At 43.7% G+C, this 27360-nt stretch overlaps 1 pseudogene across 1 annotated transcript; it reads left to right on the top strand.

Moving 5' to 3' along the window:
* Positions 1–330: 330 nt before the first annotated feature.
* LOC147109539 (acyl-coenzyme A thioesterase 1-like) lies at positions 331–25714 on the top strand (annotated as a pseudogene). The gene is made up of 3 exons (XR_015080434.1): positions 331–997; positions 22301–22503; positions 24862–25714. The product of XR_015080434.1 is annotated as an acyl-coenzyme A thioesterase 1-like (transcript).
* Positions 25715–27360: the final 1646 nt, after the last annotated feature.

The raw sequence follows: 27360 nt of genomic DNA, 5'->3' as shown, positions 1-27360 counted from the left end.
AGCGGGATTAGACTAGGTGGAGAAAAACGTGGCGCAGCATTGATGGGCCAAACGGCCTGTGTCTCTGCAGAGATTCTTCAACCCTATTGACAGAGAATTGGTGAGCTCTTTCTGGCCTAAATCTGGTACGTGGCTCTTCAGCTTCTGGTCTGCTTTGGTTTTTTATTTGTGTAAAATACCAATGGCAGTGAGATCAGCTCCGTGTGTGTTTGTTTTAAGAGAGCCACGTTTTACTAGAGATCCAATTAAAGCCCCGGACTCGATCACTGCCAGCAGATGGGAAGGTGTGGGTGGTGCCAGTCTGGTGGGCAGAGCTGGCAGCTTCTCCCTCCCTCCTGATATTGACACCTCCCAGCGGTAAATAAATAGGGCAATTCCAGCAACACAGGCTGCAAACACTGCGGGCCATCGGTACCAATGCTGTCGTTGGGTTTCATGCACCTCTCCAGCCTCCGCCGGCCGGGTGTGGCCGGGAACCTCCTGAGACGGTGTTGGAGCGGCCGTGTCCCCCTGTCTCACCGAGCCGGGATGGCCGTGAGTGTCCGGGTTCACCCCGGCCCCGACTGCCTCTTCGATGAGCCGGTCCAGGTGCGGGTGGGCGGCCTCTCCCCGCTCCAACAGGTCACCATGAAGGCTTCGCTCACCGACGAGAAGGGGCAGGCTTTTCACTCCTTGGCTTTCTACAGGGCGGACGAGCAGGGGGAGCTGGACCTGAGTCAGTGCCCGTCCCTGGGTGGCCACTACACCGGCACCGAGCCCATGGGGCTGTTCTGGTCGCTCACCCCCGGCACTCCTTTCACTCGGCTGGTGAAGAGGGACGTGGCCACTTCTCCCCTCTGTGTCCACATTGAGGTGTTTGATGGACACGGGACCCTGGAGCGGCTCCCAGAGCAGCCTTTGGCCGCCTGTATCAATCAACGGTGGTTTATGAAAGAAGGGGTGAGGAGGATCCCAGTGAGAGAGGGCAGGGTCCGCGGGGTCCTCTTCGTCCCACCTGGTAAGACCTGTTTTTGAATTAGTCATCAACTTTATTCGGAGCTTTTCTCACCCTGACCCCCTGGTATTGGGAGCGAAACACTCGGCTGTGCCCCATCACCTTGTACACAAGACGTGACATCTGGTGCTCGGACTCATATGTTGTCATTTAAAATACAACATTTTGTGCACAATTGAACTAATTTTTATAAAGGGTTTCCTTTGAAAAATAAAGAGTCATACTGCTTTAGTTTTAAGAATGGATATTCAAACAGTAAAGTTTAAATTGGGAAACAATGGGTTCTGAGTTTGAAGATTTTAAATTTTTCACACGTAATGTAAAATGGGATTGCATTTTACTGAACCTGTTCAACACACCTGATTTTTTTGCACTTATGCCGAAGTCTAACTTGAATTTAGACACATGAGTAAAGAATGCCGAGCAAGTATGGGAATTGCTTTGCCTGCAGTGGGACTTTTCGCTCAGAACAAAGTACTTTCTTGTTCTATTTCAAACTAGTTATGTATTTTTACATTGTCAGATTTAGCAATATTAATCGGAAGTGCACAATCTGAAGCCCGAGTAGACAATTGCCAATTACATCCAACTATTGAGGGATGAACTGACTAGAATATGACCAATAATTATTTAGCGTTTGAAATGCAAATATATTGAAGTAGTGTAGAAACAATCTTGTCCGTACCGTGTTCAGACAATATTGGGATCTCCGTTTTGACACCCGCTGTCTTGCATGACAGGGATTATAAAAGCAGGAATTGGTAACTGATGTAAGCCCCCAAAGTGCGGACCAAGTGATATACAAGGCCGACGACACCGGCTTGTTGTAAGAAAGACAGACCCAATAATTGAAGTCAAAACGGTTTATTCAGGCCTGGGGAGATATTGCTCTTGCGTCCCAACACAAGGCTCTGACTCCACCGAACCTCTTGTGATTCACACAGTTATATACATATATAAGACCTCCTACTCCAGAGGTCCAATCGATTTAAAAGTCTATACATTAATCACTAACTAGGTGTGTCTAACTTATACAAAGTAGCCTATAACATAAGTTTCACTTTTCACTGAAGGGGCCTGTAGACCCTCTGATTTCTTGGAAATGAGTCATCCAGGACATGTGATTTCTGAGAAACGAGTCATTCTTCTCCTGGCCACTACTAAGTTTTGTTTTCCAGAAAAGGGGTTAGGTCAGTGTCTCTTTTTTGTAAGTTTCATCTTTCTAAACTGGTATGGTCATTTCTGCAATTAAACATAGAATAATTAGTACATCTCATCTTTACACATTTTGCTGCCGCAATTGCGTTCTGCTAAACGTGCCCTGTTACGCTCATTTTTTAATCTTACTTCAGTCCCTCCTTTTGACCTTTTGAACAATTGTTCCAAAACAGGTCAACATGTATTTCCACTGCCTGGTGTCTGCCAAAGCGTGCACTCCCTGGCCTTCTACCAGTCTAGGTTATACATGTATATATCCTATCAATTTGGAGGCCGACTTCCCCCCCCGTGGTATGGTGGTCTTCCCTTTAGGGTGGTCTTTCCTTTAGGGTGGTCTTTCCTTTATGCACTCCGTCCAGTGTAACCATTCCCGGGGCCCCTTAGACCCTGCACTAATAGTTGAGGCTTTCTGCTCAAGCCTGTCCCTCATTCCCACGTGGGGTGTGTGATGTGCCAATTCGAGACTGTCATCACACACCAATCCTCATTCACCACCCTCCTTCTGCCACCCTCCTTCTGCCACCTCCATCTTACGGTTGGCCGGCCCGGTCCTTAATTACCATACCCAATTAATCCCTCCTAATTTCAGGGCTTCCTATCATGTCATACACCATTTGCCTTGGAGAGGCGGGGGAGTTGTCCATTCTTAACTTCGCTACCTGCCCCTCCTCGGGCTCGACTTCTTTCACTGCACCAATATCGGCCTTATTCATTCTGGTACAGAGGCACTGGAGCAGTAAAAATACACAATATATCGTAATAACAATCATGAGGAATATCATTATGCCTTGTATCACTGAGGTGCCCAAAGTCCCTGACCATCCTGATCCCCAATTATCAAAATATGAGGAAGTGGGTGAGTTTCCTCTAATGTTGTACTAATGTCTTTCTGTTATCTTCTTTAAGCCTTCTTCTATTTTATGATAATATACTTTAAAATTTCCTTCGTTTCCTGCCGTAACTTCTGGCAAGCTTCCTCTAACTTAGGAATTGCCTTGGGCTCTGGTATGACATAAGTTTCAACCCTTTTTAGTAAGTCTCATATTATCAAATGACCAGGTTTTCCTATCTGTGTAGCTATCTTTAGACCAAACAATGGTTTGGTTGGGGAATGGTACAAGCCACATCTTGATATTCATATTTCTGTTCAATTGTGGTGACACAACATGTCCCATTGTTCCTTGGTGCTACCCATGTCCGGTGTATCCCCCTTGGGTGTACCTCGAGGGTGCAATTGGTAATTTTTGCAAATCCGCACTCGGATGTGTCTCCCTCGGTGGGGGGGTGTGTGCACACCCATGTCCTTCCCTTGTGGTGGTACCCGTCCACTACCACCCCCCTTTAGGTTTCATTCTTCTGTTTATTATCTTCATCCCTTTCCCAAAGCGCCTTGGTAGGGACATCATGATATTTAACCCACTTTCCCTTTGCACTTCTCCTATATTAATCACATCGTATAGGGGTTGTCCCCCTTCTGGGAATTGTGGGATGGCCAGTACAAAGCCAATCATCTTAGTCCATGGGGTCAGACAATCGCCTGCCCGGTATACTTGTCCCATTTTACATCCTTTGCATAGGCTTTTATTTGTGTCAATCCAAGGTTCCAGATCCTTATTAGTAATCCAATCAGGGATCTGTTCATTATTTATTTGCCTCATGTTATGCTGAGCATTCGACAATAGCCATGAGCCCTAGTGGCACATATTAGTTCCTTATAGGTTTGGCGAGAAGCATTATTAAGTCTATCAATAATTGTATTGATTGTTTCTGCATGGGGGGCTACTATCTCTTCCACCCCCGACAATTGCATTATTGTTTGGTTTCCCTGCCAGTGTCAATTGCTGGCTATTTCCAGTAGCTTGTTTTAGTAACTTCTCTATTTTTGCTTGTAATTCTTCTACTCCTTCGTTTACTCCTATGTCCAAGCTATTAACTGTTGCTAACCCGGCCGCATACCCTGCTCCGGTCGTTTCCAATATTCCCCGTTTCTTACATCTTTGTAAGATAGATTTTTTCCCTGTGGACCCTCTAATTGTTTTACCCACAGGGAGTTCCATGTCTGTTTTGTATCTCAAAAGTTCTCACATTAATGGCAAGCTTAGTAACTTTATGTGCTACACTAAAATACACCTCATCCTGTGTTCTCCTTATTACTAATCCCCCTCGATAATGGCAATACTTATGTTCATCCCTAGGATCAAGGTGAGGACGCTCCATCTCATTCGGGACGTCCAATGTTCCTGTAATTACAAAAAGGGGCTGGTCGTCACCAGCCAGTTAGAATTATTCTGCTCTTATCCATTTTATCAGTTCAAAATGCTGTACATCTGGTTCATTTCCTGTTCTGTGGCTCTGTCCACAGACATACCTGAAGATGCAAACTATGGCATATAACATTATCATCATACACAGCCCATTATCATCATACACAGCCCTATCATTGATATATGTAGTAACTCCCCCTTCCCATTCTTTATATCTTCTAGTATACTCCTCACTCTGTCAAAAAGGGCACCATCTCTGGTTTACTCATTGTCCTTCTTATATATTTTTAACTGAGTCCAGTGTTTCCACCTTCCTTTACCTGTTCCAGACCCATCTACATGAGCACATGTGTCACTATTCATTAATACTTCATAAGGTCCTGACCATCTGGGTGCTAGCCCTGGTTTGGCTGGTACTATTTCTGCTATCACTTTGCTATCTATTGCTAAGACCTCCTTCTGGTCGTCCCGTGTATCCTGTTCTCGATCCCGCATAATCTGTTGGTCTTTGGCCTCATGTTTCTAACTATCTGTCCAGATTTATCTTTGGGTAACAGGACAGCCTCCCAAGCAGTCTCCCGGCCGTTTGAGATGGTGCTGCAATTAGTTTATAAGATAACTTCCATTTATCAAATCCTAATTTTCCTTCTATCACTGTGGGGTAATATTAACTCAACATTAAGAAATTTACATTTATTAATGTCCAATATCTTTAACTTCTATTCAGTAACACTGGAGTTGTTGCTTGGTGAACTTAAACAGCTGTCAGTGGAAAGGGTTAACTCCTTCGCAGGCTTTTGAAGGTGGAGTTCAACATTATTGCGTCATTTCACGCAACCCAAAAACATCCCTGACTGAAAGACAGTTGTGGTTTCACACTTTGACTCAACATGAACATTTGGGCTTCATTGGTCAGATTCCCTCTCTCAATTGCTCGTTTAGCTGCTCATCCTCTTGTGTGCTTTAATTTATTATTATGCACTCTTTGGGTAGGAGAGAGGTTCCTACTCATTCCTTGATTATATTCTTGTCTCTTACGAGTCCTCCTCCTGGTGTCATATATCCCTGCCTACTCCCGCTATCATGTAATCAGACACCACCCCAAAGGCATTCTGATTATTTATATAGGTTTACACTTTTTCCTTTGGCTACCCCCCTTTGATCAAATCCTGTATAGGCTGGGCCATTTCTGCATATTCTGGGATAAAGTTCCGGCAATAATTAAATAGCCCTAGTACTGGCCTGACCCCATCCCCTGTATTGATTTGTATGTGGGTTCAATGATGAGCTATTTATGAAAGAGAATGTCTTTTAATCTAAAGCTTGTTCAACTCTTTTAACAGCATTTACAGGAGACATCATGCTAGTGATCCATCTAAAGCGAAAGCAAAACTAAACTGCCTGTCTCTCACATGCCCTCTGCTGGTCAGGCATAAGTAATCAATACATGCAAATATGCTGGTAAGGCATCATAATCAAACAGGCAAATACCATCACTATTTGCTGATATCATTACATCTCCCTTTCTTAAAACAAAAGTATTTTACTTTTAACTAACAACATGTTTTCTTTGTATTAATCTGCATTTTAACTGTAACACTTAATGAACTTACATTAACATTATCATTATCAAGGTTTTTTAACCTTGCTTTGTGTGTTCACATGAAATATGTAAATACACTAGAACTTGAAGAAAGAATAAGATAACATTACTTCCTTCTATAACAATAGTCCTTAAATTTGCTCAATGAGTCTCTCAGGAGGCTTCACATGTCTTGAGGATTTTCTGATTGATTGTCCTTGAATCTGAGTTGTTGCCTCAGATGATGGTTTCTCAGCTGTGTGATCAGGTTGTTCAACAGTATCAGTCTCTTGGCCTGCTGTGTGATCAGGTTGTTCAACAGTATCAGTCTTTTGACTTGCTGTGGCTGGTCCCATGAGAAGATCTCGACGATTTCTTCTCAGAACAGCACCCTCATCTGTTTGAATGGTGTATGATCTTGGTTGAACTTCACTCAGGACAGTTCCCTTCTGAGTCCATATGTTTGTTTTGTCTTTGAACCTTACTTGGTCACCAGTGTGGAGTTCAGGTAGGTTTTGTGTTCCTCTGTCATAGTAGTACTTTTGCTTTTCTTTCTGTTCTTTGAACTTCCTCACTTTCTCCCCCTCTTTTTTGTTTTCAGGAGGTTCTCCGGGATGGGTAGGTTTGACCTTAGCCGACGTCCCATCAGGAGTTGGTCTGGTGACTTACCACACTCGAGCGGCGTTGTGCGGTATACAAGCATGCTCTGGTAGAAGTCAGTTCCACTGTCTTTTGCCTTGTACATCAGTCTTTTCACTGTCTGGACCGATTTTTCCACTAGTCCATTGGACTGTGGAAAGTGAGGACTTGACGTTGTGTGGACAAAGTCCCACTCTTTGGCAAAGTGTCGGAAACTTACATTGTAAAACTGAGGTCCGTTGTCTGTGAAGACCTCGCTTGCCACGCCATGTCTGGAGAATATGGCTTTCATACATGTTATCACAGCATCTGCAGTGGTGGTGTATAGTCTACAAACCTCTGGATACAGGGAGTAATAGTCTGTGACTACAAGATAGTCCTTCCCTTGCCATACGAATAGGTCAGCGCCTACCTTCTGGTAAGGTCTGTCTGGTGCTGGGTGTGGCTTTAGTGGTTCTACCGGATTGCTTGCTCGATATTTCAGGCATATTGTGCAGTTTGACACCTCATTTGTCACATCTTGGTTGATTCGTGGCCAATACATCACCTCTCGTGCTCTTTTCTTACACTTTTTGATTCCCAGATGTCCTCCATGGATCCTTTTTAGCATCTCTTTTCTCGACTCTTTGGGATAACTATTTTACTTCCTTTGTAGATGATGTCTTCGACAACTGATAGTTCCGCCCTGCAGTTCCAGTACTCTGCTATGTCAGGTGAGCAGTCTTGCTTCATGTTGGGCCATCCATCCAAGATGCTTTTCCTCAGTCGTCTCATTGTTTCATCTTTGTTTGTCTCAGTCTTTATGAGCTCCATTTTTGCATCTGCTATGGGCAGTGCACTTGTGATCATGTCCACGTAGGCGTTTACTTTTTCATCCATTATGGTGTTTGCGGGCTCACTTGGGTCAACAGCTCTGGACAACGTGTCTGCTGTATACATCAGCATACCCGGTGTGTACGCAACATTCAGTGTATAGCGTTGCAGCCTGATCATCATTCTTTGTATTCTAAGTGGACAGCTATTTAGTGGCTTTTGGAACAATGCAATCAAGGGCTTATGGTCAGTCTCTACACTGATTGCTTGTCCTGCCACAAACTGGTGAAATCTTTCACAGGCGTATGTGATGCTGAGCAGCTCCTTTTCTATATGAGCATATCGCGTCTCCGCGTCTGTCATTGAGCGCGATGCATATGCAATAGGTTGCCAGTCGTCATATTTTTGCAGAAGACCGGCACCGAGCCCACTCTGTGATGCATCTGATGATATCTTGATGGGTCTCGCTGGGTCATAAAACCTCAGAACTGGTTCCTCTGTGAGCAGTTTCTTTAGATCGCTCCATGACTTCTCATGCTCATGATTCCATTCCCATTCTATGTTCTTTTCAGTTAGTCTTCTCAGTGGCGCCATCTTTTCTGAGAGGTTGGATATGAATTTACCCATGTAGTTGATCATTCCATTAAACCTCTGCACGTCCTTTTTGCATTGTGGCTTTGGCATATTCTCAATGGCGGACACCTTTCTGGGATCTGGTCTGATGCCCTCACTGCTAAGGATATCTCCCACGAATGTCAGTTCTGTCACCCCGAGCTGGCATTTCTCTCTATTCAGCTTCAGGTTTGTTTTCCTTGTTGCTTCCAGCACTTTTTTCAGTCTCTCGTCATGCTCAGTTCTCATGGTTCCCCATACTATGATGTCATCCATTGATGTATCAACTCCCTCCAGGTGCTCATAGATCATATGGATAGTTTTGTGATACACTTCAGGAGCTGAGGCAATGCCAAATGGTAACCTTAGGAATCCGTATCTGCCAAATGGACTGTTGAACGTGCACAGTCTTGAACTTGCTTCGTCCAATTTCATCTGCCAAAATCCTGATGATGCATCTAACTGTGCCATGATTTCCTCACGTGTAGGAAGCTTGAAGTGCTCTCTCTTTATTGCTCTGTTTAGATCTCTCAGATCCAGGCAAATTCTGAGCTTTCCATTCTTTTTGTCCACAACGACGAGGGAACTCACCCACTCAGTTGGCTCATCTATCTTCTGAATCACGTTCAGGCTTTCCATCCTGTCCAACTCTGCCTTCAGTTGCTTTTGAAGAGCAAACGGAACTTTTCTGCATGGATGTATGACTGTTGGCATACTTTTATCTACTCTGATCGTGTGTTCTCCTGGAATGCAGCCTAGACCCTTAAATAGGTCGTTGTACTCTTTCATGAGTTCATCATAGACTGTCTCTCCTTCGCTTTCCACAACGAGGACTCTCTTTACCAGGTTCAATCTCTCACAGGCTTTTAAACCTAGTATGGCCTGCACATCCTTTGGCACCACGATTAATGCTAGCGTGTGCTCTCTGTTCTTGTGTGTCACTTTGACAATGCATCTTCCTTTCACTGGTATATCAGTACCTGAGTATCCTGTCACTTTCACTTTTATTCCATGTATCTTTGGTCTGGGTCTAATTTTCTTAAAATCAGTCTCTGATATCACATTAACTTGTGCTCCAGTATCCAATTTAAATGGAATGTGTATGTCATTCACTTTTAGTGTCAACATCCAGTCTCTTTTTTCTTCTTTGTTTTCAGACACGACATCTACATAGAACTCCTCTATCTCGCTTTCATCTACTGTATGGACCTTGCTTTGTTGCGCTTGGTTCTTACAGCAACGGGCATAATGGTTGTTTTTGTTGCAACTATTGCATGTTTTACCATATGCTGGACACTTTTTTGGTGTATGCTGTGTACCGCATCGACTACATGTCTTTCGATTGCCCCTTTCATTTTTGTTCGCTGGCCACGCCTCTTTTTTCACATTGGCGCTCTTTTTGTTAAACGGTTTGTCCCCGTTCTTTCTCACTGCATCCACGTTGCAGCTACTGTCACTGAACAGCTCCTTTGCCTGCAACTTCACAGTCTCTGTAGCCCTACACAGTGCTATGGCTTTTCCCAGGTCTAGATCTTGCTCTCTTAGCAGTCTTTCCCTTAGACCATTATCTGGAATACCACACACCAGTCTGTCTTTTATCAGCGAGTCTGTCAGTCCCCCAAATTCACATGTTTTGCTTCAGTTTCTCAGTTCAGTCACATACTGATCAATAGTCTCACCCGTTTTCTGTACACATGTGACAAATCTGTGCCTCTCAAACATCACGTTACATTTAGGTATGCAGTAGGCCTCAAACTGTTCCATTATTTTATCTAGCTTCATTTTGTCTCCATCAGCAGCGAATGTGAAGTTATTATACACCTCCAGCACTTCATCACCCACGACATGTAAGAGCACTGACAATTTCTTTTTATCACTTTTCTCGTCAGCTCCTATTGCCGCTAAATACAACCCCACACGTTGTTTGAACCTCCTCCAATTTTCAGCCACATTACCTGTCAACTGAAGCTTCGCCGGTGGGTGCAAACCTTCCATTTTTCCACTTCGTTAGCTATTCTCCAATGGTAAACAACGATGTTCTCTTTTGGCTTGCTAATATGTGGAGAGCTGATTTCACTTTAGATTTTTCCTCTTCATCTCTTTCAGTCACTTCTGACACCATGTATTGATTTGTATGTGGGTTCAATGACGAGACATTTATGAAAGAGAATGTCTTTTAATCTAAAGCTTGTTCAACTCTTTTAACAGCATTTACAGGAGACATCATGCTAGTGATCCATCTAAAGCGAAAGCAAAACTAAACTGCCTGTCTCTCACATGCCCTCTGCTGGTCAGGCATAAGTAATCAATACATGCAAATATGCTGGTAAGGCATCATAATCAAACAGGCAAATACCATCACTATTTGCTGATATCATTACATCCCCTTTTCTGGCGCGGTCCCTTTCTGCTGCCATCTCTGAGGGCTTCCCCCTTTCATTTCACAAACCTTGCCCTTTGGCTTATTCATTACCCCGATATTCCTTTTGGCGCACCTCAAAGTGCAGGGTCATTTTCCTCACAACTTTAGCCGGTATATTTACCCCATCTTCTGGATCAAAATCTGACCATAGCTGCTTGTAAGTACTGGACTGATACATCAAAGCATGCAGCTAGTGATTGTGTGCAGCTCAGCTATCCTTTGGGTCCTAATGCTCCTCCCATGTGGGCCACAGTCTGTCGGCACATGCTGCCGGAATCTCATTTGCTCTACGTCTGCTATAGCCTTTAAAAGGATCCCCTGCTAGCCCCAACTTATTCATATTACTGGACATTTTCCCTTAAATCCTCTGTATTACAGAATCACAACCCCCCGTTCAAGTAGCCCTAAGTCTTTAATCTGCTTCCTTTAATGGCCACACGTCACACTGAGTCTGATTACTTATCCCCTGGCTCTCAAGGTACTGTTCTTTATTAACCCACCTTTCCGTCTTTGGGTATTTGTCTCTTCCCTTGTATTACTATGTATCCTAGGTAGATTACTTCCTCCTTCCCTACCTGTACCTTTCTAAGGTTTAACTCTAGTCCCACCTTCTATAAGGCTTCCAGTACCATCGTCAATTAAATATTGTAGAGGGACCTGCCACTATCGGGTATTCTTGCGGAGTTGAGTTACCTTATTCAATTTGGACTACACCAATTTACATCAACCAGAATTTCACTGTGGCCACAATGAAAGTCTGGTTTTAATAGGTTAATTTACCTCATAACTCCAAGGTTAGATCTTAGACTGAAACTTAATCTCTCGTTAAACAAACTTTTTGTTGCTCTTCCCAGTTTTTACACTCCAGCTTAATTTAAATTGTAATAGGTTTTTTCATTCTGAGGGCACAATCTTATTTGCACATTCTTAAACTTCCAAAATCCAAGACAAGACAAAGGGGTTAAATGCTTTTTCTTTAACACAGAGAAGTGGGTGGAGCTACAACACACAGCAGACATTTCTTTTTCCTAACGGACAGATTTTCAGACAAAGGAATATTATAACCTCTTAAACATTCCTAGTCAGGAAATATTCACACTTTAACACACATTTTCATACAAACTGTAATTCCAGCAAATGTCTAAGGTTCCTTTCACTCAGCAAATCTCGTGTTTTACTTGTCTTGGTACAGATGCTAATAACTTCCATGTTGGTAAAGCTTTAAGTTTATCTTTTCCTTCCTTTTTAAATCTGTGACTCAACAGCTTTCCCTAGTTTCCAAATCCCTGTTTGTTTTTTTTTCTTGCTGGGGTTTCAAATTGGTTCGCCTGCAAATTAGATCTTTTTCCTTCTTTATCTCTCCCTTCTGTTTCAATTCCATACATTATCTGTTGCCTCTTTATCTTTAGCTCCTCCCCACCAAGCCTTTGGCTCTCTGCACTGTTTTTATTTTTATTTTCCAGGAGTCGGGTTATAGAATCCAGGTCCCTTGAGGATTCTTCTTCCACCCTCTTAGTCATAGCTAACTGCTACGTTTAATGCTTAATTCACGGTATTGGTGAATTAGGTTTATACACTATGTTGCTCACCCCTATAGCGTTACTCTGATTAATTGCTCACTTCCTGTCAATCACTCTGTTTCATTAAACACACCAACCCTTTAGTCCCGAGGTTTTGAGTTTTAACCTCTTTGTGACTGTAGGGGTTTTATTTCATTCACTCACCACGGTGCACCCATTCACTCAATTGTTTAGGGAACGACCTGCCCCTAACTGAGGTTTCGCTGCCTCACGGCTTTTAGGGAACGACCTGCCCCTAACTGAGGTTTCGCCACCTCACGGCTTTTAGGGAATGACCTGCCTGTAGTGTATGTGCCTTTAAGAGCCCCCTGTGTACTGTAATGCCGGTAATGGCCACTCGGGCTATATAAGCCTGTATATTATGTTGTATCAGTTAGTTCACCTCCAGACTATGTTCAGTAAACACCTGTGAAACTAACTCCTGCCTTCAGTGTCTCTATTAACACATGGATACAACAGTGGCGACGAATTGGAAATGGACTTGCCTGCAATTCGGCAGCACCTCAAGGACATCGATTCCTCAGACGTCCAAAGTTGAAGAAAAGCAAGAAAAAAAAACTGTGGTTTCACCAGCTAGCCAAGCTGGTGGCAGGTACTGCAATAATCCTTCCTGGGCGGCGGGCTGGGGCTCCATCGGCTGGCTCTGCAGCGAGGCCAAGCAGCGAAGGCGGAGGCAAGCAGAAACAGACAGGGGGGAGCACTCGGGAGATGGCCGGCGCTGCAAAGCAGGTCGGCGTTCTGACCTAGCAGAGGGGGGAAAAGTCCCAGAGAGTCCGGCGGGAATGACGAGTCTCCACCTGTAAATAAAAAAAAAAACGCAGAAAACAGCGTTGTCAGCAGCAGCAGTGGCGGGAAAGCACGGGGAGCGCCATATTTTTTCTGCAGGAAAGAAAGGAAAGCGCGGGAAGCGCCATTTTTTTTCCAGGATGCCTAAGGCTGGCAATATTGATGCTTTTGATAATGATATAGAGGATTGGACCACATATGTGGAAAGAATGGAGGTATATTGCACAGCAAATGGAATAGAAAATGATAAAAAGGCGTCAGTACTTCTAAATCTAATGGGCGCAAAGACATATGGGCTGTTACGAAACTTAATCACGCCAGCCAAACCAAAGGACAAGAATTTAAAGGAAATTGTTGATACCCTACAGGAGCACTTAAACCCAACACCGCTGCTGATAGCGGAACGATTCAAATTCTTCAAGAGGAATCAGCACAAGAATGAAAGTAACGCTGATTACCTCACCGAATTGAGAAAGCTGTCAAAGCACTGCCAATTCAGGGCAGGACTGGCAGATTCTCTTTGAGACAAATTCGTCTGCGGTCTCCTAAGCGAAGGAACACAGAAAAGGCTGCTTTCTGAGAAAGATTTGACACTGGACAAGGCTTTCAGTATGGCTGTATCATACGAAGCAGCCGCAAGAGGAGCTGCAGAGATACAGCAAAAGACACAGGACTTCGGCACCCATGAAATGACACAGGGTTTCGAGAGATGTTATCGCTGCGGCAGATCCACCCATGACCAGAGGGACTGCTGGTTCAAGGACAAAGCATGCAGGCAATGCGGAAAGATTGGACACATTGCACGGGTATGCCGATCTGGACAAAAAAAATCCCTGGACAGGAAAAAAAAAATCAATAAAGAAAAGTACAGAAAGGTACAAATGATGACGGACAGTAGCTACGAAGACCAGAAGAGCGATAGCAACTCCGGAAACAAGAGACTAAGCTGTCTCAAATTACATAATGTAATTGCCAAAGAAGATTACCAGACCATTTGGGTACCCTCACGATAGCAGGGTCCCCAGTTAAAATGCAGATAGATACAGGATCAGCTCTGACCGTCATAAATCGTCGGGATTACGAGCGGCTATTTCCGCATATACCTTTAAAAGACACATCCATTATCTTGAAAACATATACGGGGCAGAAAGTATACCCCAAAGGAAAAATAAGGGTGCCTGTTGTATACAACGGCAAGGAAATACAGAAGTTGTATTTATACGTTCTACAAGATGGTGGTCCACCGCTGTTGGGATGTGAATGGATCAGGAAGATACATTTAGACTGGCACTCCATTCAGGCACTGACGGTGACCAGTAAGAAAAAAAATGATGATGACGTCATACCTGAATGATTAAAAGACATCTTGGCCAACGCCAAGGAAGTGTTTCAAGAGAAACTAGGAACCTTGAAAGGCATCACCGCCTCAATAAAAGTGGAAGATGCGGCAATTCCCAAGTTTTTTAAGGCAAGGCCGGTGCCATACGCAATTCGTCCAGCAGTCGAGGCAGAGCTGGAGAATTTGGAAAAGGCAGGCATATTATCCAAGATAGATTGGAGCGAGTGGGCAACACCCATCGTCCCGGTCATGAAGAAAACGTTGAATAATGATAAATCTGAAGAACAGAGAAAAATTCGCATCTGTGGAGACTTCAAGGTGACTGTAAACCCGGTCCTTCACACGGTACAGTATCCTCTTCCGAGGATAGAAGATATTTTCGCCTCACTATCCGGAGGGAAACGTTTCACCAAAATTGACTTGGTACAGGCATATCTACAGATGGAGGTTGAAGAGGCCTCTAAAAATTATCTCACGATAAATACGCAAAAAGGCCTGTACCAGTACAATCGACTGGTTTTCGGAGTAGCATCAGCTCCAGCTATCTGGCAAAGAGCTATGGAACAAGTCCTCCAAGGGATTCCGGGGACTCGATGCTACCTAGACGACATCCTTGTAACAGGAGAAAATGACAACGAGCACCTTGCCAATTTGGAGCAGGTGCTCACTAGGCTGAGAGAACGGGGCCTACGAGCAAATCGCCCCAAGTGCGAATTTTTCCAGAAACAAATATCATATTGTGGCCACATAATTAATAAGGAAGGGTTGCATAAGTCACCTGAAAAAATTGAAGCGGTCATAAAAGCCCCAGCACCTGAAAATGTTTCACAATTAAGGTCGTTCCTGGGATTGATAAATTACTATAATAAATTTTTACCGAACTTATCAACTCTTCTGCACCCTCTTAATGAACTGCTACAAACAGGAATAATTTGGAAATGGAGCGAAGACTGTAAACGTGCCTTCCATAAATGCAAAGACTTAATCACGTCCAAGGAAGTTTTGGCTCATTACAACCCATCACTGCCAATCAGACTGGCGTGCGATGCATCCCCTTACGGCGTAGGAGCGGTATTATCGCATAGATTCCCTGATGGCTCGGAACGGCCGATAGCTTTTGCGTCACGCTCATTGAACTCAGCTGAGCGTAACTATGCCCAAATCAACAGGGAAGCACTCAGCCTGGTATGGGGAGTGAAGAAATTCAACTATTACCTACACGGACAAAAATTTACCTTGTTGACTGACCAGCAATCCCTCATCTCCATATTCAACCCTAAAAAGGGTGTTCCCATTATGACAGCGCAAAGGCTACAGAGGTGGTCCCTTTTTCTAGGGGCACACCAATATGACATAGAATACAAAGGATCAAAACAGCATGGGAATGCTGATCGTTTATCGCACCTACCGTTTTTTAAGGCAAGGCCGGTGCCATACGCAATTCGTCCAGCAGTCGAGGCAGAGCTGGAGAATTTGGAAAAGGCAGGCATATTATCCAAGATAGATTGGAGCGAGTGGGCAACACCCATCGTCCCGGTCATGAAGAAAACGTTGAATAATGATAAATCTGAAGAACAGAGAAAAATTCGCATCTGTGGAGACTTCAAGGTGACTGTAAACCCGGTCCTTCACACGGTACAGTATCCTCTTCCGAGGATAGAAGATATTTTCGCCTCACTATCCGGAGGGAAACGTTTCACCAAAATTGACTTGGTACAGGCATATCTACAGATGGAGGTTGAAGAGGCCTCTAAAAATTATCTCACGATAAATACGCAAAAAGGCCTGTACCAGTACAATCGACTGGTTTTCGGAGTAGCATCAGCTCCAGCTATCTGGCAAAGAGCTATGGAACAAGTCCTCCAAGGGATTCCGGGGACTCGATGCTACCTAGACGACATCCTTGTAACAGGAGAAAATGACAACGAGCACCTTGCCAATTTGGAGCAGGTGCTCACTAGGCTGAGAGAACGGGGCCTACGAGCAAATCGCCCCAAGTGCGAATTTTTCCAGAAACAAATATCATATTGTGGCCACATAATTAATAAGGAAGGGTTGCATAAGTCACCTGAAAAAATTGAAGCGGTCATAAAAGCCCCAGCACCTGAAAATGTTTCACAATTAAGGTCGTTCCTGGGATTGATAAATTACTATAATAAATTTTTACCGAACTTATCAACTCTTCTGCACCCTCTTAATGAACTGCTACAAACAGGAATAATTTGGAAATGGAGCGAAGACTGTAAACGTGCCTTCCATAAATGCAAAGACTTAATCACGTCCAAGGAAGTTTTGGCTCATTACAACCCATCACTGCCAATCAGACTGGCGTGCGATGCATCCCCTTACGGCGTAGGAGCGGTATTATCGCATAGATTCCCTGATGGCTCGGAACGGCCGATAGCTTTTGCGTCACGCTCATTGAACTCAGCTGAGCGTAACTATGCCCAAATCAACAGGGAAGCACTCAGCCTGGTATGGGGAGTGAAGAAATTCAACTATTACCTACACGGACAAAAATTTACCTTGTTGACTGACCAGCAATCCCTCATCTCCATATTCAACCCTAAAAAGGGTGTTCCCATTATGACAGCGCAAAGGCTACAGAGGTGGTCCCTTTTTCTAGGGGCACACCAATATGACATAGAATACAAAGGATCAAAACAGCATGGGAATGCTGATCGTTTATCGCACCTACCGTTGCCAACGGTAGAAGAGGCACCTACAGTAGACCCAGTGGAGATGTTCCACTCTACCATAGTGGAATGTCTACCAGTAACAAATTCTGCCATTGAAAGGGAAACGAGAAATGACCCGACTATCTCACGGGTCTACGATTTAACAGTGAAGGGATGGCCAGCACATGGCGAACCACTGTTGCCAGCATTCTCGCAAAGAAGAGAACAGCTGTCAGTGTGCCGAGGAACCTTGATGTGTGGATCCAGAGTGGTGATTCCACCCAAACTCCAGGATAAAGTGCTAAAGGAGCTTCACGAGGGGCATCTGGGTGGAGTGAAAATGAAGAACTCAGCCAGGGTGCTTGTATGGTGGCCAGGTATCGATGGAGACATCGAAGAAATGACCAAGAGCTGCCTAGGATGCCAGAAGGTCCAAAACGCTCCACCACAAGCCCCTCTACATCCATGGGAGTGGCCCTCATCTCCCTGGCAAAGGGTGCACATCGACTTTGCTGGTCCATTTATGGACTCAATGTTCTTAATCGCGGTTGATGCACACTCCAAGTGGCCGGAGGTAATAAAGATGTCCTCCACCACCACGGAAAAAACCATCACAGTATTAAGGACCATATTTGCCAGGAATGGGCTGCCTGAACAGATCTGTTCTGATAATGGACCGCAATTTGTGTCCGAAGAATTCAGGAAGTTCTTGAAAAACAATGGGGTTAAGCACTACACGTCCGCCCTATACCATCCCGCCACCAATGGATTGGCTGAAAGGTTTGTCCAGACCTTCAAGAAGGCCATAAAGGCCATGGGTAATGAAGACATAAAACTTCAGCATAAGGTAGATAACTTCTTGTTTGCGTACAGGAATGCAACACATATGGTTACAAACCAAACTCCCGCCATGATGTTCTTCAATAGAAGCCGAAGATACCGGCTGGATTTGATCAAGCCAAACATCAGAAGGGACGTGGAGAAATGGCAATTTCAAGGCATGAATGAAAGGCCAACTAGAACCTTCCAGATAGGTCAACAAGTTTTGGCCCGAGACTACCGTACCGAGAAATGGCAGCCTGGAACTATTTGCACATGACTAGGACCGCTGATGTATACCGTGGACATTGGAGAAAGCATAATAAGGCGCCATGCTGACCAGATCATAGAGTCATCCGAAAAGGGACAACCTACACCACAACTCTCTACGCCTAATGATGAAGTAGAGATACCCATAGTATCTACGTCCGATCCGGTGATACTGGAACCAGATGAACCCGACACTGGCATTCAAGCCGAATCAGCCTTGCCAAAAGAACCTACTACACCACCAGAAACTACTACACCACCGAGGTGTTATCCGGACCGAGTCAGGAAGCCTCCAGAGAGACTGACTTATAATTGATTAACTGCAGCAATGTGTAGATTATTGTTCTTGTAACATGTAATTAATGATTACTTAAAATATTATGTACTGATTGGCTAAAAGGGGAGGAATTGTAGTGTATGTGCCTTTAAGAGCCCCATGTGTACTGTAATGCCGGTAATGGCCACTCGGGCTATATAAGCCTGTAAATTGTGTTGTATCAGTTAGTTCACCTCCAGACTTTGTTCAGTAAACACCTGTGAAACTAACTCCTGCCTTCAGTGTCTCTATTAACACATGGATACAACACTGCCCCTAACTGAGGTTTCGCCGCCTCACGGCTTTTAGGGAACGACCTGCCCCTAACTGCAGTTTACTTTTTAACCGCCTTCAATTAAAGGTGTCTTTCTTTTTATGTTCTTTTATACGTCGATTCTGACTTAACGTCTCGCCAACGATTAACCTCTAATTTAACAGGTGGTAATTAAAACACACTCACCCATCTTAGGTTAACACTGTCCGAGAGTCTTGTTCAGATCGCGTATCCCATCCTCGTCGCCAATTGATGTAAGCCCCCAAAGTGCGGACCAAGTGATATACAAGGTCGACGACACCGGCTTGTTGTAAGAAAGACAGACCCAATAATTGAAGTCAAAACGGTTTATTCAGGCCTGGGGAGATATTGCTCTTGCGTCCCAACACAAGGCTCTGACTCCACCGAACCTCTTGTGATTCACACAGTTATATACATCTTCCAAGACCTCCTACTCCAGAGGTCCAATCGATTTAAAAGTCTATACATTAATCACTAACTAGGTGTGTCTAACTTATACAAAGTAGCCTATAACATAAGTTTCACTTTTCACTGAAGGGGCCTGTAGACCCTCTGATTTCTTGGAAATGAGTCATCCAGGACATGTGATTTCTGAGAAATGAGTCATTCTTCTCCTGGCCACTACTAAGTTTCGTTTTCCAGAAAAAGGGGTTAGGTCAGTGTCTCTTTTTTGTAAGTTTCATCTTTCTAAACTGGTATGGTCATTTCTGCAATTAAACATAGAATAATTAGTACATCTCATCTTTACACATTTTGCTGCCGCAATTGCGTTCTACTAAACGTGCCCTGTTACGCTCATTTTTTAATCTTACTTCAGTAACATTGCATTAATAGTTTTGACAAAGTGCATAAAATACATTCTTAAAATATTACAGCACAGAAGGATGACGTTCAGCCTGTTGCATATGTGCCACATCCCTGAAAGAGCTATCCGCATTGTCCCATTCCCTTGTCCTGCCCCAAATCTTTAAAATTTAAACTTTTCAAATATTTATCCCCTTACCTTTTAAAAGGTCTTATCAATTGTGTTTCTACCAATAATTATATTTGAGCATTCTATGTTCTTACAGCACCCTGCGCAAGCAATGTCCCCTTCTAATATCATCATAATTTTATATCCTTTCGTTGCCAACTGGTGGAAATAGTAATTGTATAATTATCTAATCAAACTCTCTGAGAATTTTCAACATTTCTCTGAAGCCTTCTTTGTTCCAGTGTACAAATGTCACATTTAAGCCAGCCATCAGTTGTGGATCAATTTAAACTCCGGGAGCTAAAAATTCGATTGTGTATTGCTAGTTGTGTGGGTGAAACAGGTGCCGTTTTGGGTCGCAAATGGCATCGTAATTCTGGTGCGTGCCGCTCCGAATGGCAGCTTGGTGAGAGCGTTAGCGGCGGCGCTGGGACCGTGCACCAGAAGTATTGATTGGTATCACTTTGTTATCTCTGTTTGCTACACTGTCTTTACTATGGATGGGGACTTTTCTTTTAGTGAGAATGAATGGCAACTAAGGCAGATTTGTGTTGTGAACTTGTGCTGAAGAAAACTGGACTGAGATTGCTGAATCTCCAAACAATTGCAGCTGCACTATATGTAGAAACAATGATCTGAACTCAACTCATTCCATCTTGCCCTCGCTTCTGAGTTTACTGTCTGCAATTACCTTCTCGCTCCATATAAACTCTCCAACCCATATTCACGCCAATCCCAGCTCGGCTAAACTTGTTCATGAGATGGACATGCTGCTCCCTCAACCCTATTCCCTGTAAACTGTTGCCATGGTGTGGAGATGCCGGAGTTGGACTGGGGTGGACAAATGTAAGAAGTCACACAACACCAGGTTATAGTCCAACAGCTTTATTTGAAATCACAAGCTTTCGGCGCGCTGCTCCTTCTCAGGTGAAAGCTTGTGATTTCAAATAAAGCTGTTGGACTATAACCTGGTGTTGTGTGACTTCTTACTCTAAACTGTTGACCACCCAACTTTCTTTCCTGGCCCCCATGCTAGCTGATATTGTAAATGGTTTGTTTTCCAAAGATACGATGTCAGGACCCTCACATAGGCTGAGAACACCGAGCTCTAACTCAGCACCAGCTCTCTTGACCAATCTACTGATTGTTTCAGACTGCGTGTCCAACATCCGGTGCTGGATGGGCAGAAATTTCCTCCAAATAAACATTGGGAAGATCAAAGCCTTTGGCCTCTGCCACAAACTCCTTTTGGTCCCCACTGATTCTATCCCCCTCCCTGGCCACTGTCTCAGGCTGAACCAGACTGTTTGTAAATTCAGCGTCCAATTCTGGACTAAACTGAGCTTTCGACCACATATCCTCTCCATCACAAAAAGTGCCTACATCCAGCTCCGTAATATCATCATTCTCCACCCCTGCCTCACCTTATCTGCTGCTGAAACCCTCATCCAGGCTTTAGATACCACAAGACTCAACTGTTCCAATACTCTTCTGGCCATCCACCCATCATCCACCCTATATAAACGTGAGCTCATCCAGAACTCTTCTGCTCGCAATCTAACTCACACCAAGTCCTGTTCACCCATCAGCTCGCAATCTAACTCGCACCAAGTCCTGTTCACCCATCAGCTCGCAATCTAACTCGCACCAAGTCCTGTTCACCCATCAGCTCGCAATCTAACTCGCACCAAGTCCTGTTCACCCATCAGCTCGCAATCTAACTCGCACCAAGTCCTGTTCACCCATCAGCTCGCAATCTAACTCGCACCAAGTCCTGTTCACCCATCAGCTCGCAATCTAACTCGCACCAAGTCCTGTTCACCCATCAGCTCGCAATCTAACTCGCACCAAGTCCTGTTCACCCATCAGCTCGCAATCTAACTCGCACCAAGTCCTGTTCACCCATCAGCTCGCAATCTAACTCGCACCAAGTCCTGTTCACCCATCAGCTCGCAATCTAACTCGCACCAAGTCCTGTTCACCCATCAGCTCGCAATCTAACTCGCACCAAGTCCTGTTCACCCATCAGCTCGCAATCTAACTCGCACCAAGTCCTGTTCACCCATCAGCTCGCAATCTAACTCGCACCAAGTCCTGTTCACCCATCAGCTCGCAATCTAACTCGCACCAAGTCCTGTTCACCCATCATTCCTGTGCCCACTGACTTATACTGGCTCCTAGTCACTAAATGCATTAATTTTAAAATTCACATCCTCATGTTCAAATCCCTCCATGGCCTTGCCCATCTCGATGTCTGTAACCTCCTCCAGCCCTACAACCCTTGAGAACTCTGCATTCCTCCACCTCTGGCCTCTTGTCCAACCCCCACTTCCATCATCCACCATTAGTGGCTGTGTCTTCTGCTAGCTAGGCCCTAAGCTCTGAAATTCCCCCCCATAACCTCACCACCTCTCCTTTGAAGATGCTCCATAAATTCTACTTCTTTGACCAAGCTTTTAGTCACATATCCTAATATCTCGCCTTTCTTGGCTCAGTGTCAAATTTTGTCTTATTGCACTCCTGTGAAGCACCTTGGGACTTTTTCCTATGTTAAAGGCACTATATAATACAAGTTATGTTTTGTTCTTCCTCAGATTTGAATAATGAGAGTTTTACAGGAATATCCAATTGCTTTACAAATAGTCTTAATTATGTGGCACATTTCGGTAAATAATCATTTGTAATGTTTGAATTTGACAGGTGATGGTCCATTTCCAGGGAATATTGACCTGTATGGGTCAGTCGGTGGAGTGGTTGAGCATCGAGCAAGTCTCTTGGCAAATCGTAGATTTCTGACGCTGGCTTTAGGATATTTTGGGTATGATGACCTTCCAAAAGATTTTGCTAACCTTGATCTGGAACACTATTAAGAAGCTGTGAACTTCTTGAGACAGCATCCAAAGGTAAGATGCCTTGCATTCCATTTAGAAAATAGTTTTACACATGAACGCATGAATAAGTAAAGCAAAGACCACGTGGTCCATCAAATCTGTTCCATCCAGACACGGTGGAACCTATACGCACCACTTCTTTCTTCCCCCGCCCCCCCGCCATGCACGGTCAAGCAGTCTCCTGGGAGAGGCAAAAAAAATGAAAAACAGCTTAGGCCAATTCCCAGAACTTCCTCTCAAATCCCTGAAGGCAATCAAGCAAACTCCGAGAGACTGCAGTGATTGGTATCACCAGGCCGCAGTGAACCCAGCTGGCTTTTATAACTTGCAGAAAACCCTCCCCTCCATTTTGAAGGCATGTTCACCACACATGCTGGCAACCTATTGCAGAAGCTGTGGATGCTGTGTGTGATATAGAGGCACTGGAGAAGGTGCAACAAAGATTTGCTGGGATGACACCAGAACAGAGAGGTTATACCTATCAGGATAGTTTGAACACGGTGGGGCTCTTTTCTCTAGAAAAGAGAAGACTGAGCGGTGACCTAATAGAGGTCTTCAATATTATGAAAGGGCTTGATAGGGTAAACGTAGAGAAGCTGTTTCCACTTGCGGGGGGAGACCAGAACTAGGGACAATAAATTAAGATTGTCACAAAAACATCCAATAGGGAATTCTGGAGTAACTTCTTTACTCAGAGCGTGGTAAGAATGTGGAACTTGTTACCACAGGGAGTAGTTGAGGTGAGTAGCAGAGATGCATTTAAGAGGAAGCTAGATATGTACATGAGGGAGAAAGGAACAGAAGGATACGTTGATGGGGTTAGATGAAGAAGAGTGGGAGGAGCCTCAGGTGGAGCATATACACCGGGATGGACCTGTTGTGACGAATGGCCTGTTTCTGTGCTGTAAATACTATGTAAGCAAACTCGCTGCTTTTGTCACTAATGTATATTTTTACATCTTTATAAGTGATATGTCGTGGCTTTTCAATCTACAGGTATTCCTTCCTTAACAGACAAGAGTTATCCAGTTAATATGGCTTACTGTTTAACAGACAAGAGTTATCCAGTTAATATGGCTTACTGTATATGGTAAAACGCCAAATCTGAGGCTTTTTCAAAATGACATTGAAGCACTGGAGAGAGTTAAAGGAGGAGAGAAAGAATTTAAAACGATACTGAGCGGCTTACAGAATTGAGTTTATTTTCATTGGAGAAAAGGTGATAGAGAGGGATTTAAAATGTTTGATTAATGTAGATTTAAGTAGGTTATTTAACTTGTATTGTGGTTGTAGACCTAGAGGGCAGGAGAATAAAATTGCAAAAAATGTAGTGGGACTAAAGAAAGAATTGAGGGGGAGGCAAATAAAGCAGTCTTTTCTCATTTTGGAAATTGTACATTTTTTTACCTCCCTCGAGATTAAGGGTGCTTCACTACATGTGAAGCGTTTTTATTTCACACCAGCGCTGGACTTATTACATAAATACAGCCTGAATCTGATGTCCGGATCCAACGTGACAATGGAGTAAAGCAGAGTGCAGAGAGTCTCATGCTTGGCTTCATGGTCAGTTACAGTTAAAGAAGGTTCACTCGGTTAATCCTGGGGATGAGGTGATGGACATATGAGGAGAGGTTGAATAGATTGGGACTCTACTCATTGGAGTTCAGAAGAATGAGAGGCGATCTTATTGAAACATATAAGATTGTGAAGGGGTTGGATCGGGTGGATGCGGGGAAGATGTTCCCGATGATGGGTGAAACTAGAACTAGGGGGCATAGTCTTAGAATAAGGGGCTGCTCTTTCAAAACTGAGATGAGGAGGAACTACTTCACTCAGAGGGTGGTAGGTCCATGGAATATGCTGCCCCAAAAAGCTGTAGAAGCTACATCATTACATAAATTTAAAACAGAAATAGACAGTTTCCTAAAAGTAAAGGGAATTAAGGGTTACGGGGAGCGGACAGGAATTTGGACATGAGTCTAGGTTCGGATCGGTCATGGCCCTGTGGGTAGCGGAGCGGGCCCAGGGGCCGTGTAGCCTGATCCTGCTCCTATTTCGTGTGTCTAATTCTGTTAGATTCAGGAGATGGTTCTGTGATAGTGGATTGGCGGTTAGGATCAGATCAGCCATGATCTTATTGAATGGCGGAGCAGGCTCGAGAGGCCGATTGGCCTACTCCTGCTCCTATTTCTTATGATCTTATGTAACAGGAGCAGGCTATTCAGCTCCTCAAGCCTGTTATGCCATTCTTACCCAAGGAAAGAAAATATTAAATTCCAAACAAATATGTACTCTTGCTTAACTTAGTAGAAGCATATACAGTACAGTTGATGAGTTTTTACATGTGTCTACATTAATTTTTTTCTTAAGGTTAAAGGTCCTGGAGTTGGAGCAATCGGAATATCAAAGGGAGCAGATCTAGTTCTATCAATGATCACATTTTTACCACACGTGGTAGCAGCCGTTAGTATTGGTGGGTGCAATGTAAACACTTTAGGTAATTTGCATTACAAAAACATCACTCTTCCTGGCCTGGGTATTTCTGTAGACCGAGTCAAAATTCTAGAATCAAAGCTGATTGATATCTCTGAGATGTTCGATAACCCAATGGATGAAGCTAACAAAGATTGCATCATCCCAATAGAAAAGGCTGAGGGGCACTTTTTGTTTGTGGTTGGAGAAGATGACAAGTGTTGGAAAACTCCACTCTATGCTCAGCAAGCTGTTCAACAACTGAAAGAAAATGGCAGAGAGAACTATGGACTTATCATTTACCCTGAGGCTGGACATCTGCTGGAACCCTCATATTTTCCATTCTGCTATGCCTCTTTTCATCAGTTGGGGGAACATCCTGTGGCATGGGGAGGGCAAATGAAGCCACATTCATTAGCCCAGGTAGACCTGTGGCCAAAGATCCAGACATTTCTACGAAAACATCTCGAAAAACAGAGCACTTTGTGAAACTATCCAATGTTTCTTTGCCAAAATTAGGGGCTAAATTGTATTATATCTAATGTGCCTTATCTAAGTTAATTTGTTACAAACTATCGTGTAACAGTTTGCCTATGCTACCCCCCCCCCCATTTGTATATAATTGTATTTTATTCAGAAGACGATTGTGTGAAAACTCATTTTACTTTATAAATCTTGTAATTTGTTGCTTATTCTCTTCCATGTCCATGTAATTTTTACCTGCCAATTACGTTTTAGCATTAATGATTTGCTGTACAGTATTTTAATTGTGGGAAAACATTTTCTTTTAAATAAATTACATTTTTCTGCATCAATATCTTCATTTGTGTTTTGCTTCAGGGTCAACTGAAATTCATTGTTGGTAGTTGAGAATACAGGAGCTAAAGCAGGTAGGTTTGGGGTTGTCAGAAGCCCATGGCTTTTTGCCTATTAAAAATGAAGCAATGGAAAATCACAAGCTGGGGAACACAAACAGAAAATCTCACCCATGGACCTGGAAAATCCCAATTGAAAAGCAGTCACTGTAAACAGTTCACAATTCCAGTATGCAGTCTATATTGGTTGAAGGGTATCAGATGAATCTTCCCTGCCCCTATCCTCCTTTTACCAATATCCATCACAATTTAATACTCTTAAAAGATGGAAGCCCATGGGGTTAAGGAGAAAGTGGCAGTACGGATACAAAATTGGCTCAGTGTCAGGAAGCAAAGGTTCGTGGTGGATGGATGTTTCTCAGACTGGGAGCTGGCTTGCAGTGGTGTTCCCCAAGGGTCAGTTTTGGGTCCATTACTCTTTTTATAAACAGCCTACACTCGGGTGTAGGGAGCAGCATTATAAAGTTTGCAGATGATACGAAACTTGACAAAGTAGATGATCGTAATGAGGATAGGTATAGGCTTCAGGATGACCTAGACAGGTCAGTAAAATGGGCAATCGCATGGCAAATGGAGTTCAATACGGAGAAGTGTGAAGTGATGCACTTTGGGAGGATTATAAATGGCATGTTTTTGAAAAGTGTAGATGAGCAACGAGACCTTGGTGTCCATATACACAAATCCTTAAAGGTGGCAGGGCAAGTTGATAAGGTGGTTAAAAAAACATATGGGTTATTTGGTTTTATCAATGGAGGAATATAATATATCAGCCAAGAGATCATGCTAGAACTTTATAAATCTCTGGTTATGCCTCAGCTGGATTATTGTGAACAATTCTTCGGCACCACATTTCAGGAAAGATGTAAAGGTACTAGAAAGGGTACAGAGGAGTTTTACCAGGATGTTACCAGGGATGAGGGACTCCAGTTATGAGAGAGGTTGGAAAAGTTAGGACTGTTCTCCTTGGAACAGAGAAGGTTAAGAGGTGACCCAATAGAGGTGAGGGGGTTTGATTGAGAAAATAGGGAAATAATATTCCCTCTGGTGAGTGGGTCAATAACTGGAGGTCATAGATTCAAAATTATTGGCATATGATCTAGTGGTGAGATGAGGAGAAATTTTTTCACTCAGTTTTTGGGATCTGGTACACTCTAGCTGATTCCATAAATAATTTTAAGACAGAGTTGGACAGGTAAGAACATAAGAAATAAGAGTAAGAGTAGATCATTCGGCCCTTCGAGCCTGCTCCACCATTCAATAAGATCATGGCTGATCTTCTACCTCAACTCTACCTTCCCGCACTATCCCCATAAACCTTGATGCCTTTAAAATCCAAAAATCTGTCGATCTCTTTCTCAAATATACTCAATGACTGAGCACGCGCAGCCCTCGGGGGTAGAGAATTCCAAAGATTCACCACCCTTTGAGTGAAGAAATTTCTCATCTCAGTCCTAAATGGCCGACCCCTTATTCTGAAACTGTGATCCCTACTTCTAGACTGCCCAGCCAGGGGAAACATCCT

The sequence above is a fragment of the Somniosus microcephalus genome, chromosome 12, assembly GCF_052327205.1.
Source record: "Somniosus microcephalus isolate GS21.2 chromosome 12, FLI_Smic_1.0, whole genome shotgun sequence".
NCBI classification, from domain to species: Eukaryota; Metazoa; Chordata; class Chondrichthyes; order Squaliformes; family Somniosidae; genus Somniosus; species Somniosus microcephalus.
Note: the sequence above shows the minus strand (reverse complement) of the source record. Positions and strands in the feature narration are given on the sequence as shown.